The sequence below is a fragment of the Cavia porcellus genome, unplaced genomic scaffold (genome assembly GCF_034190915.1).
Source record: "Cavia porcellus strain 051 isolate PalLab524CR breed Dunkin Hartley unplaced genomic scaffold, mCavPor4.1 scaffold_5, whole genome shotgun sequence".
Taxonomy (NCBI): Eukaryota; Metazoa; Chordata; class Mammalia; order Rodentia; family Caviidae; genus Cavia; species Cavia porcellus.
The window spans coordinates 85,201,206-85,215,567 of NW_026947488.1; positions in this window are offsets into that span (position 1 = coordinate 85,201,206).

A 14,362-nucleotide genomic window follows, 5' to 3' on the forward strand; every position below is an offset into this window, starting at 1 on the left:
TGAGTGTGTTCAGTGCAGGGGGCTCCCCGGGCAAGGGACAGGTCAAAGCCAGAGTCCTCAACTTCCAAAACCAAAAAGTAGGGAACTGTGTAGCTTATAAAGATCAACTCCTCCCTAAAATTACTCTTCAGTCATAGCTCCTTAGAGATTCATTTGACTAATAAACTACCTCATTCGAAAAGAAAAGCTGTGGAACTGTCTCTTGCACACCTAAGAATGACTTCATGGTGGGAGGCAGTGAAATAGAAATCCTTCTGCTGCATCTGCTCCCTGGAAGGTGCAGAGCTTTGGGGACAAAGAACAATGCTGCATTGGCCACACACAGAAAGAGAGGAATGGAAAATCAGGGGATGCAAAAGGGCTCTCATCACACCAAGGAGGAAAGAGAACACAGGAGCAGAAGGGGAAGCGGCCTTTTCGGGGGTCAGCACCAGGAGCCACCACAAGGCCTCCTGTTTGTGTCACTGACAGCCATCCAGTTCTCCTTATGAAAGGAATAAACATTTGGTTCCAGTTACCATAATAGTGGCTTAAACCAAAGTGCATACAATTTTTAAAATAATAAAAAGCTCCAGTCACATTTTCCAAAGATTGAATTGTATTTGCCTAAAATATTTTGAATTAATTTTTAAACTGTAGACAGTGGTACATGTGTGATTGTAATATCGGCTACCAGGGATGTGGAGGCAGGAGCTCAGTAGTTGAGGATCAGTCTGGACTACATAGAGAGAACCTACTTCAAAACACTTTTTAAAAATTGTATATTAACTTTTTGGTTGAAATTTATTTGGAGCAAATGAACACAAACATACTTTAGTCTTATCTACGTATCTTTACACTTGATGTTAAAAGTGTAAATGTAAGGCTCAGGATGTTCTTAAGTGGTAGTACTTGCCTGATAAGTGCAAGACCCAGGGTTCCATCCTAACACTACAAAAAGAAAGTGACAAAAAGAGTAAGGTTTATGACATCAATATAATATGAGAGAATGTATTCATGGAATCTCTTTTAGAAAATACAGTAGCTGTGGCTGTTGCGTATGCTGTGTAAATTTCTACGTGTTTCCCACAAATAGAAAACGAACCTGAGGCGGAAAGCCATGAAAAGTCATGTGTTGAGTAGGTAATGGATTTGCAAACATGTACCCTAGTAGTCAGTTCCCTGCAGCACAGCCTCTGCCTCTAAGGTCCCAGGGATATTTTCCCTGTAACCACTCACACATCATCAGAATGATTTAGGTTCTTCTACTTACCTCATTATACTCAGAGAACTACAAATATGGAAAGTGTTGTCTTTCTAGCCCCTGACCCTCAAAACTAGAAGAGAGAAAGAAAACCATCACAGACTCCCACATATTTTTCATTTCTTTTTCTAATCAAAGTGTAAACAAGAAAGCCCTCAAAATCTTAAAAGGAAATTATTTCTTTTTTTTTTTTTAATCGGTACCGGGGATCGAACTCACGACTGCCTGCTTGCAAGGCAGGTGCTCATGCCGCTGAGCTAAATCCCCAGCCCCTAGGAAATTATTTCTAATTACCAAAAAAATGTAAAAAAAAACCCATATGTTTGCTTGATTGCTTAAAATAACTACGCATGTTAGCAATAGGAAAAATTTCCAAAATATATAAGCCTCTTAATTAGGTTAAAATAATTTCAATACCTATAGTTTGGAGTTATGTGAGTAACACTCAAAAAATGTGCTGGACTGGGAGTGGAGCTCAGTGGTGGAGTCTTGCCTAGCATGTACAAAGCTCTGGATTCAATCTCCAGTGCTGCAAAAACAAAAGACAAAAAACGAAACAAAACATGCTCCCAAAACACAGCTCTTGTGAACTAGAAAGTGTTTTCCTTCCTGTCTGTGTCCAGAAGTTTTAGAAACAAATGGTTGGACAACAGTTTCAAGAGACTCAAGCAATCCTCTCACTTGCTGGTTCCCACCCTGCCTGTGGCAAAGCAGGTTAGGAGTCCAGCAGGGCTTCTCGTATCCTTCAAAACCCCTTTACCTAGATGAACACCTCCAGGGATGCTCTTCTTCTGAATGCTTTACCAGTGTAGGTTCCAGGTATGATTTCTTTGCACAAATGACTTCCATAACTAACGGAAAGCTAAAAAAATAAATAAATATGCCAGGTTAACCCATTCTTATAGTTGTTTTCACAAGTAACATAACCTTCTTTTAGATTTCCAAACTTATTAAGAAGAAAACCCTGCTATAAGTATAAGAAGCATCATTCAAACGTGTGCTGGAAGTTAGAGCAAGCAGTACTAATGAACTCTTGCAGAATATAGATGACTGGCTGACCCCAGGGATCCTAACGAGGAATGTCCACCAGGATGGGAGCAAATTTTACTTTAACCACCTAAGGTCTGAGGTGTAGTGAAGGTCCCAGCCAACGAGCAGCAGGAAGATGGAATGTAAATGCCAGGTATCCCACTAACACAAACAGCTAGAAAGACATTAGCGGAACTCTCCCAACCTTTGCATGTGGGCAGGAGGCCAAGGACTGCTGTCCTCAGGAAACCCACAATCCCAGCAGGAAATCACTGGTTCCTCAGCTGAGATCAAGCCTTTGTCAAGCAGCGTGCTACTTCACCCCAAGAAGGACTTGCTGAACACGATGGTGCCACCACCCAGCTATTGGGAAACACCAATCTGAGATGGACATTTAAACATCAGCACGTAGAATGGCCTTTTTGGAGAGTGGACTGAAATGCACTTCCACATGAAAAAGCAGGGAAGGAAAACTCCCTACTAAATCAAAGAAACCATTTAACCCCGTGAGCACCATTATGTGCAGAAAAATGCTCTGACAATGAGCTATTCTACCCTGGGGGAAAGGAGTACTCTACTCATTCTGGTTTTTCTTTAACTTTAAGGGGAGTAAAACAAAACAATAACAACACAATGGGAATGATATTGGCAAAACAAGGCAGTAGAAAATGCACAATAGTTACCATATTGCATACTGCAGAACTCTCCCAATGTTTCCATGTGGGCAGGAGGCCAAGACTGTTGTCCTGAGGAACAGGTGCCCTCTAAATAGATGCTCAGGCTGCCGGTCTTCAAAGTCATCAAACAATACAAGAATTAAATTCTTTCTTTACTTCCGTTGCTATCATCTCAGCCTGCAGTCTTCCGAATCGGCAAGGTGCTCACAGGGGTGGGAGAGGTTTTTCTCTCTCCCCCCGTGTGCCAGCTGACTCACAGAGAGGGCACTGCTTTCTGACTCTCTCTCTCCCTGCTGGCCTACACTCTACTGGCACACTCTACTCCTTCTTGTAGTGGATGAATAGGAGAGAGATGCAAGTTGTCTCAAACATGGAAACCTAGTTTACCTGACTTCACCTCACTGCAAGCACTGGAGAATTGAACTCAAAGCCAGCTGTCCCCCACAGAACCATGTTGATAACAATCATGGAATAAGATGCTTCAAAAAGTGACTCGTGGGCTTGGGGTGTGGTTCAGTGGTACAGCACTTCCCCGCTATGCGCAAGGCCCTTGGTCTGATCCCTGACATTATGAAGCGCAAAAATGAAAACAAAAAAAAATGACTTGTAAGTAAATAATAGTACAAAGAAGACACATGAGCACTGTAAAAATCAGGTTTATTTTTCTTCTCTTCATATATAATTTATGGTTTATTTAAATATATTTTTAAAAAGCATATCCAAAATGTGAACTACCACAAACAAGATGCCTGTTTATTTATATATTTATAAGTTCTCTCTAAAAAAAACTGTTACCAATTACCAAGAGCCAATTCAATCCGCTACTTTCCTGGGAAGCTTTTTTCAAAGAAGCCCAGATAGAAGCTGGGAGGTCATTCACTGGTAGAGCAGGTACCCAGCATCCTGGAAGTCCTGGGGGAAAAGAGGAGACAGGGACAATGGTTCTGATTAGCATTCCTCCCTCCCCAAAGTACATGGTTCCAGAATGAAAGTCAAGAAATGCTGCTTGTGGTCTGGTGGTTTCAGAGGACGATGGCACTTGAAGGAACTTTCTGAAGAGGCGATAAAGCCTCCTGAGAGGAGCACACACCCAGCAGATAGTGGGAGAATTACACCCTCTCTGATGGATTGGGACTTCTGCATGGAAACACCAGGGGGCAGCAGACCTCAGGAAAACTCCTGGAAAATTGACAGGGAGTTTTAGGGAGCAGCCTGCTCTGAGAAGCGCCCCTCAGAGTTCGTCTTGTTTTTGTTTCTGTGTTTTTGTTTTTGCTTTTGTTGCTAGGGACGGAACCCAAGGCCTGGGCAAGCACTCGGCCATTGACCTACACTCTGGACTGCTCTGACTGTTGATGTAACTGACTGGGTGTTTATCAGCTTTTACACTCATTAGAGAAAAAAAAGTCTAAGTAAAATTCCTGCTGGAAACCTGTCTCAAAGATTCTAAGAAGCAGCACAACATTTATTAATCATGGGAACAACAGATAATCAAAGCCTTGAATTGGTCTGAGCTTACATGAGTACACTGTCACAGGGAGTCCAGGCACACACATACACACACATGCTTAAAAACGGAAGAGGAACCCTGTGATTTCTGGCCTGAGACCGAAAATGCCTTCCTCTGGTCTCCCTGGGCTCTGCTCTTTTCCTTCTGCTTTTTGCTGCCTGAGCACAGCCTTACCCAGCAGCTCTTTGAGTACCAGAGAAACTCAGAAGGCTCAGGGCTACCATTCAAGTCGCAAGTACCCAGGTTAACATTACCCCTTTCAGGGCCTTCACACCTGACTGGAGCTTGGCATGCAATCTATTTTCATTCTCACCACAAATCCAGGACACAGAGGTTTTACATCCAAGGGGTAGATGGGCACAGAAAGGCTTGAAGTCAAGGAAGATTTTGCTAATAGTCACAAAGGTGCTGGAATTCCAGCCCTTCCTGACTCCACTGCAAGAATCATTACTGAGATGAAGGCAGCCCTGTGCATACTCCTGCATTTGCAAATGCCCTGAAGCTTATAAATAACCAAGCAATACTTTCTGAAGTCAAAATTGGTTTTTTCCCCAAGACTCATCTGGATTCCAAGTAAATGGTTCATTAAGATACTTTCCTGCTCACCTTCCAGGACATTTAATGTAAATTGTGGGCTCAGGCATATCACTCTGCTCCTTTTTATGCCTCTTAGTCAACATCCTAAACACAGATTGCAGTATCTTCTGTCCTGTCTCTGGTATCAGCAATATTACTAACTCAAACTCCAGGCTGGTAAAGGCCATTTTTATCCAATGTCCCCTTATCCCCAGCTTCCTAGCCAGGGTGATCAAATGAGTATTCATTGAGGGGAAAGTGTTCATCATTGCATCTAAAAGCAAAAGAAATTCAGTAGTTCCTCTCAATGCCTGAATCCTTGATAACCATTTATAATGAAAATAAACTCCCCTTTAAAATGTATACTCTGATTTGTTACTTTAACAGTTCTAAGACTATGTCTATAAGCAAAACTCACTGGTTTCTAGACTACTTTGAAGGCTGAAGAATATTCTTTAGTATTAAATAACTACAACACTAATGTTCATAAAGATAGTTCAGATAATGAGGCTGTTTTTCCAGACAAATTAGTTTTAATTTAAAAAAACCAGGCGGCAGAGCTCAGAGGTAGAGCACTTGCTGAGCATGCACGTGGCTCAGGGCGTGATCCCTAATACAGCCACACAAAACCAGGGTGTGGCATAAGCCTGTGTCCCCAGCACAGAGGGAGCCTGAGACAGAAGAATCAAAGTGTGAGCTCCACCTGGGTAATTTAGCAAGACTTTTTCTCAAAATAAAAAATGAAAGAGTTAGTAATATAGTTCAGAGTAGCCCAAGGGACAATCCCCAGTACCCCTAAAAAACCAGACAGCAAACATAATTTATGTACCTCAAAAAAATTTCAGATTTTCCCATGTCCCTGTCCTTGTCTAAATGTTACTACAATACCCTGACACTAACTTAGCGACTGAAAATTAGGACAGCAAGAGACCTGAATTCTGCTATTATTCAATTTTCTGGCACTTGGGGGGAAAGTACATTCCACAGAATGCTCATGAAAGGGTAATAACTGTTTTATATATAATTTGTACTGTCCATTATTACTATTCTGTTAGAAACAGAATCATGTACTTGCCAATGCAAATCATTGGTCCACAGAAAATATTGCCCTCTAAGTCCGTTGATTTTCCTGTTTTTACCTTTTTAGTTGGCAGTGCCATGGCGCAGTAAAGCATACTGGATGCGCTTTCAGCTAGGGCTCCTCAGACTCTGCAGTCTCCATGCCGACATCAGATGGGAACAAGAGGTGAGCAGTGTTCTTCTTCCCCTTCTTCCAGGCTCCCAGCACTTCATTTCATCACCAGCCGCCAACAACTGGTTAATAAGCATCTAGCATTTGGATCCTGTCCTACCTCTCAGGTCTCCTTTGTGAAAATCTTGCAGATTGAAGAGCATATAACCAGAAGACACCCAAAAGAGCCAAAGCAACCTGAGCAAAAGATAAAAGTGAGAGGAATCATAATACCAGAACAGACGGTATGATAGCAAGAACAGTACAGTACTGGCAAAAAATGGATATATAGACCAATGGGGTACAACAGAAGACAGGAACAACTGCACATACCTTCAACTTTTAATTGTATTATAGACAAGCAAGTTAGAAGACAGCAGGCAGCTAGAAAGACGCTGGGCCCAAGATACAATTAGGATGACCAGGGCTCAACAAAAGCCTAAGGCCAAGGGTTAACAAGAACCAGAGGGACAATTAACTTCAGGGATATAACATGCAAAGTGATGGATGGTCACAGTGACAACTTCTGCTCCTACCTTTCTGGAAAGGTAACACGTTGTTTAATGCCCCACATGGACAGGACAGCGGCCAAATCTGCAGACATATGATTGCTATCAGCCTCAACTCCTAATAGGCCCGTTTTTACTTTCAATAAGCTTGCTTTGGTTGACCTGAGTTTAACACAGAGTGGTCTACGACCTGGTCATTTTGGTATAAAAACTAGATAATGAGTGCTCTTGGCAGCCATTTTTAAATCCTTTCCTGACTATTGGAAATTATTTCCCTCATTTAAATAAGCATTTTTCCTGTCTTCTTCCTTTGCGCTAGACATCATTCTTTGACTTTGTGACACACTGACCCAGATTACACCATTATAATTGTGGACAAAGAGATTAAAAACAGACACTGGAGAAAATATAGCCTCTTTTAAAATGATGCTGGGAAGACTATTTATCCATCTGTAGAAGGTTGTAACTAGAACCATGTCCCTCATCTTATACAAAACTCAGTTCAAAATGGATCAAAGATCAAAGACCTCAGTGTAAAACCTAAAACTATAAAACTACTAGGAGAGAGCTTAGAGGAAATGCCTGAGTCCTCAGGCACAGCAAAGACTTCCTGTGGAACAGAACTCCAACAGTGCAGGAAAAAATGTCACCAATAAACAAATGGAATTGCATCAAATTAAAAAGCTCTGCACAAGAAGAAAATAATCAACAAAGTGAAAAGACAACCTACAGAACAGGGAAAATTTGCCAGCTACTCTTCTGATAGAGGGTTAATATCTAGAATATATATATATCACAAGAAATTAGCCCCCAAACCAAAATACCCAATCAAAAAATGGACAAATGAATTGAGTCAAAAGGAAAAAGAAGAAATACAAACAGTCAAAAAATACATGAAAAATATTCATCTTCTTTAGTCGCCAAGGAGGTGCAAATCAAAATGACTGGGAGATTCCATCTTACCTGAGCCAGAATGGCCACCATTGAGAACATGAAAACAACAAATGCTGGTGAGGATGGAGGTAGAAGAAAGCCTTCTTCACTGTCAGTCAGAATATAAACTGGTACAACCCGTAAGGAAATCAGTATTTTTGAGATTCCTCGAAAAATTAAGTTAGAAATTCCATTTGACCCAGATATATCTCTGGATTTATTACCAGAAGAATTAAATACATCATACTATAGTGATACCTGTATACCTATGTTTATACCAGCACAATTCTCAATACCCAGGTTTTGGAAATAGTCCAGATGCCTCCCTCACAGACAAATGGTTAAAGAAAATGCATACACATGCAATGGATTATTATTTGGCCATAGAGAAGAATAAAATCATGTCTTCACAGGAAAAAAAATGCGTGGAATTTAAGATCATAATGCTAAGTAAAACCTAAAACATAATTGCATGTTTTAACATATAGACAATTCTGTATAAAACATAGGATTGAGCACAATAATACACCCTGAAGTTCCAGCTACTGTGGAGGTTGAGGCAGCAGGATCACTTGGTTCTAGGAGTTTGAGGGCCCATCTCAGTAACATAACAAGACTCTGTGTCAAAAATAAAAGTAACATCTTTTAGGCTCATTTATCTGACCACGTCAATGAATACCAAGAAAAACAGTGCGATCCCTGACACAGAGAACAGACCTCGTTATGAGTAAGTTTAGGTTGGCCAAACTGTCCTGTTCAAATGGTTGATTAAGGGTGTGATATGAGAGCAAGAATAAATCACATCCATAGATAACGTTCATGTTCAGTCGAGTATAAGAATTAATTGGGTTTCATTTTTAGAGATAATGACACAATGGAAACACAGACTCCAGTGAAGACTAATCTGTCACTGAGACAGACACCACTGTGGGCTGACACACAGCACCGACTCTGTGCTATCAGGTTTAGTTACCAGACTCACCCATCCACATATAATCTAACATACACAAAGGAAACGAATTGAAATAGGGTTCAAAATAATTTGAATGATAACCAAATTTCTGATATTATCACATGTATGCAACAAAACAAACATGCTGAGGACAGAAGCAGAATGGGTTCAACTTCTTTGTAAAGCTACATGGCCCTGGGCTGCTTCTTGGAATGATCCCCTAGTCTGTCCTGGATTGTACGTGAGAGATGGAAAAAGAATTAAAAGTATCATAATCCAAATCCAAACAACACAGAAATAATCTGTGGGGCTGTAGGATAAGGACACTTGCAAGCCCACCTGAGCTGAAAAACTCGTCCCATGTCCCCTCCCGTAACCAGTTAACTCTAAGGCTGGACTTGAACCCAAGTGCCCTCACCCCCAATCCACAGCTCTTGGACCCTAAGTGTGGTCCCTACTCATGTCTGCTCCTCTGAATCCTTCAAAGAGAATCCAAGGTCCAGCTCAGATCTGGTGGGGAAGACTGGGGGTCCTGGGGTCTCCCATCTTCTCTCAGCAGGGACCTGATGAGCTGCAGCTTGCTTCCCTCCCCATGGCAGAGGAGAATGTCACAGTGTGGTTGCCACAAGGTTTTTTACAGCAACAGGAGAAATGGAGACGGAAAAGCACATGGCTGTGAACCCATGGAGTGGGCTCAGCAGGCCGAAGAGCCAGCAGGCAGGAAGGTCAGTCAGGCAAGTTTGATGTCCCCACCCTAAAATCTTTCCCTAAAATCATACTCTAATCTGGAACTGACTCTGCATTTCCAGAGCTATGCTAGTCATTATAAAGAGCAGTTCCCAGACTCTCCTGGGCATTGCAGTCACCCGGGGATCTTTAGAAAGCTACTGTTCTAATGCCTGGCATCCTATCCCATTGGGTTAAGTGGCTGAGGACACCACACCAGGCTTCTGAAGTTTGGGAACTCTGGGGGTGATTTAATATGAAACCCATTTTGGTTTAATCCATCATCCTTAGGGAGTGAAGGTGGGGAAATCACAATTTGTTGAATGGGATGAAAGCTACATTCTCTCATTCTAAGCATTTTCAGTTAGATACAAAACCTGGAGTAGAATTTCATGGAATTTACAGATCCCAACACTCAAATGAGGGAACCCCCAGATCATCTCGTGGTTTCCCAGTGAAAAGTCCTCAGTTACAGTACAGGAATATACAACCCAAGTCAAGCTCTGTCCCTTCCAAAATGGTGCTGATCCTTCATCTCAGTCTGTGCAATAGGAAAATATCTGAGACCAGGTAATTTACAAAGAAAAGAAGTACATTTTTTCTAGTCTTTGTTAGACTACTGATTTTAAGAGAAAAATTTAAAAAGAAATCAAGTCTGTAGACATCTTCAGAATTTAGTTTTATAATAAAGACTGTTTGAAAAATTAGACCTTTACATTCCTGAAGATAAAATAAATGTGTAATCTTTTACTTAAAAAGAAATACATGTCTCATTTTCTAGAATCTGAGAAGTCCAAGATCAAGAAGATGTATAAGTATCCTCACGTGGTGAAAGTAGGAGCCCAAAGGAGACTAAATTCCCTCTTCCAAGCCCTTAAAAAGATGTGCTAACTCCAAGCCTGAGGCCCTAATCACTACATATAATGCTGTTGCAATGGGAATTAAGATTCTGGGTGAGTTTGAAAAGGACTCAAACATGCAAATTCCACTTCAGAGAAGCTCTGGCGTTATGTTCCTGGATAGAGCGCAGGGACAAGCGACCAGTCCCCGGAAACCGGCTGGTGAGGTCGCCAGTGAGCGGCCACAGGGCGCTCCCAGCCTTGTCCGGGATTCGCGGGATCTGCGGCTCCTCCTTCTCAAGAGGCCTCCTGGTTGCACGCGAAAGCCTGCCTGGGTCCTCAGCCAGTGGAGGGCGGAGTGTCCGGCGGTAGGGACACTCCTGAGCGCAGCCTCTGGGATGGGGAACCCGGCGGACGGGAAAAGAGGATCTGGGGTTGCGGATTTACCGTCGTCCCAAGCAGCGCCCTTCGGGCTCTCTAGGCTCCAGCGGCACCCACAGGACGCGCTTGGGACTGCGGCGTGTGCTGGCTGTGACCTGAGCTGAGGCCCTGCAGCTGCCCTGGGTGGATCTGGCGGCCTCTGTAGGCTGCACAGGGTGGACGAACGGTTGCCGTCCTGGGCTCAGTTCTTGCTGCTCTGCACCTTTTCTCTGTGGGTCTGCCCGAGCGACGTTACACGTCTGAGCTGCAGTTTCTCGCCTGCGCCAGCGGGTGGCAGTGTGTGCGCTGGTGCCTGAAAACCCCCAAGCCTACAACCCCGCACATGTTGGGGCAGCGAGGGGTGGGACCTCTAGGACGCCACCAGGTAGACCTCGCTGGGAGCTGAGTTTGGGTTCAAGTCTCACATCACTGCAGCGCTGGCTTTATTTCAACGAGCACTGGTGTATTTGTAGGTATAGGGATGTATACCGCGTTTTTTTTTCAACAAGCATGCGATAAATAATCCTCACTTTTACATAGTATTAGCCTTTTAAAGACTCAACCCGGGGGCTGGGGATTTAGCTCAGCGGCATAAGCACCTGCCTTGCAAGCAGGCGGTCGTGAGTTCGATCCCCGGTACCAATAAAAACGAAAAAGACAAAAAAAAAAAAAAAAAAAAAAAAAAAAAAGACTCAACCCTGTTCTTTGGGTCCTGTACCTTGGAACACAGAGAGTTTACCATGTTCCCGTGCGGGGGTTTGCTTCCATTTTTCCCTTCCACTAAATCCTGTTGTAAGGCAGGGCCTGGGAGCTGATAGGCATAAGTGGCGTGTTTCTTTGACGGTGAGGTTGGGATTACAGGCATGTGCTAACACTCCCAGCTTCTGAAATCTTCCATTTCACATGGCAATGATAGCTGTGTTCCAATGAATAATAGTTACAAATTTTTAAAAATCAAGGAAATTATATTTCAACGCGCAGAAAACATGACTCTTGCATCCTTTTACAGCTCGTTTCTACCTGGCTGCTGATTTCGTATTTTTTATTCCCAAGCAGAGGTGGGGTGAATATATAGGACATTGAATTTGTTGATTTTTTTGCTTGTTTGTTTTAGGTAACAAATACAGAAGGAAAGAGTGGCAGCCTACAGTATGAGGGAATTGGCAGTAAGGGTGAAAGCAGGTTACCACTTCCAAATTGCTGAAGGTTCTGTAAGTTACTTCCTCGGTAAACATTTGTGCAGTACACACATTGCTGGGGCAGTTTCCTTGGGACCTTATTCAACTCAGAAAGATGACTTTGCTTTTTTCACTGTTGGAGGGTGCATTTGGGGCTTCAAGCATGCTAGACAAGCACTAGAACCTTAAGCTGCAGCTCTAGCCTCTGAAGTTTCTTAAATATAATTAGGGTCAATCTTAGCAGACTTGTTTTATATCTCTTTAAAAATTCAGGCTCAGGTGTGGTGGAGCCTGTCTGTAACTCTACACTCTGGGAGACTGAGGCAAAAGGATCACAGATTTGAGCCTAGGCTGGGTAATTAGTGAGACCCTGCCTCAAAATGAAAAATAAAAGAAGGGCTGGAAATGCATGCTAGCAATAAGGTCCTAGATTTACTCTTTAAAAAAAGGTTAGATTCAGCCAGTTACAGTGCTGTACGCCCATCATGCCAGCTACCAGGTAGATTGTGATTTGGAGGCCAGCCTGGGCAACTTTAGTGAAACTGCCTCAGAATGGAAGTTTATAAGGGGCTTGATATCAATGGTAGAGTGATTGCTTGGCATATGTAAGGCCTAGGGTTTAATCTCTAGCATTGTCCCCACCCCTCACCTCCCCAAAACTTGAGAGGCTCAGGCAGAAGGATGGTGAGTTTGAGGGCAGCCTGGACAACACAGCAAGATCCCATCTCAAAATTTTTTTTAAGTTCATAATTTAATCCGGTAGGTTTTATGATGCCCTGAAAACTTACACTTTTAACAGTCTCCCTGTCAACTTTCCTTGAAGCAGAGTTTTTGAAGGCAAGAAACAATCTGCCATGCATCAAGGAAACCACCAGACAGATGACAGGGCCATTGCCCAGGACTGGTATTTTTTTTAATTAGGCTTTTAACTTTTTTAAGCACAATTTATGGGGAACAGTTTTCATTGCTAGATGAGGCCACTCTGTGTGATATGCGAAGCAGAGAGGAAAACAGCAGGCCAGAGTGTACTCTCCTCCCCTCAGCACTCCTCACAGAATGCCGCCGTGACCCAGTGTAAGGGAGCGAAGGCCGTCCCACACATCGAGCAGGAGATCTGTTTTCTGGTGGATTCGCTAGTGGACACAGCTGAGTGTCCTCTCTGCAAATCAGTTCCAGCACTGTCTATGTGCAGAGGCTGTCAGATCCCACAGGCTCATGGCTCAGTCCCCCAAGCCTGGCCCTCCACTCCAGATACCAGCTTCTGGAAGTCTAACCTTCCAGAATTTTCAACAACTTGTCACAAATTGAATTCTTTCCGACCCCTTTCCCAAGTCCAACTAATTTGCTGAAATGGATTGTGGAACATGGGAAATAATTACTGTTTATTAATAAGGTATTACTATTTATTAATAAGGTATGATAAAGGATGCAGATGAGCAGCCAGATGAAAAGTGTCAGCCAACCTCTCAAGTGTCTTCTGTCCCTCTCAAATTGGGGTGAGCCACCCTGCTCCCCCATGGATACGTTCACTGAGCCAGAAGCATATCCAACTCAATCCTCTGGAGGCCTTATGAAGCTTCGTTTTGTAGGCACAATTCATTACCACACATTAGTGCCTACTGGTGGCTAATTCAACTTCCCTGGAGCTTGGGGAGGAGATAACTGAAAGATCTCTCCCTGTAAGCCAGTGATGGCAAACCTATGACATGCGTGTTTGTATTTTTCTTTTAAAACAAAATACGTCAACTTATGAATTTTTTAAAACTACTACCTCAATATTCAGGTTTCATTGCAGTGTTGGTCCTTTTGCACAAATTGCAGTTTGGCACTTGACGTCTAAAAGGTTTACCATCACTGCTGTATGTGCACAGTGCATGACATGATCTTCCAATGACCAACCCTCATCGAGGATCCCCCAGCCACCAGTTACCTTGTAAGTGTACAAAAGACTCATCACTTTGGAAATCCAAGGACTATTCCAAGGAGGAGGATGCGTGACTCCGTTAGAGATCAACAGGTGCACCGTGCCATGAGGATTCTATGGAGTATGCCCTTTCCCCAGATGCCAGGAAATGGCATAATGGAAATGAGAATTCCACTCTCTCTAATGACCAAGGAGGTAGCATTTGCATCTTGTCCTAACTTTTATATAAGGACACAAAAGTAGGCAGAGCAAAACTGCATATATTTGTTTTTGACCCAGATAACTTATTTTGGGGGTCTGGTTTTTTTCCTAATTTGAGCTGCCCTGCAAGATAGTCATAATACCTGAACTATCACTCCAAACATTGTACCCTAACACTTTGATGTTGTTATATGATATATCTCCCTTTGGTCTCTTAAAAGGTCTCTAAAGCAGTAATTTTTGAAGGGATTTAAATATGTTTAACAGTGGTTAAATTGATAAGTCATGGGTCTCATTTTTTTAAACCAAAAGAGTATTTTTATTGTTAACGGCTATAAATGATTAAAGATTGGGAGGAAATACTGAATTCCTTATTCACCTTTATACAACTATAATCCATGTGCACGATGAGAACAT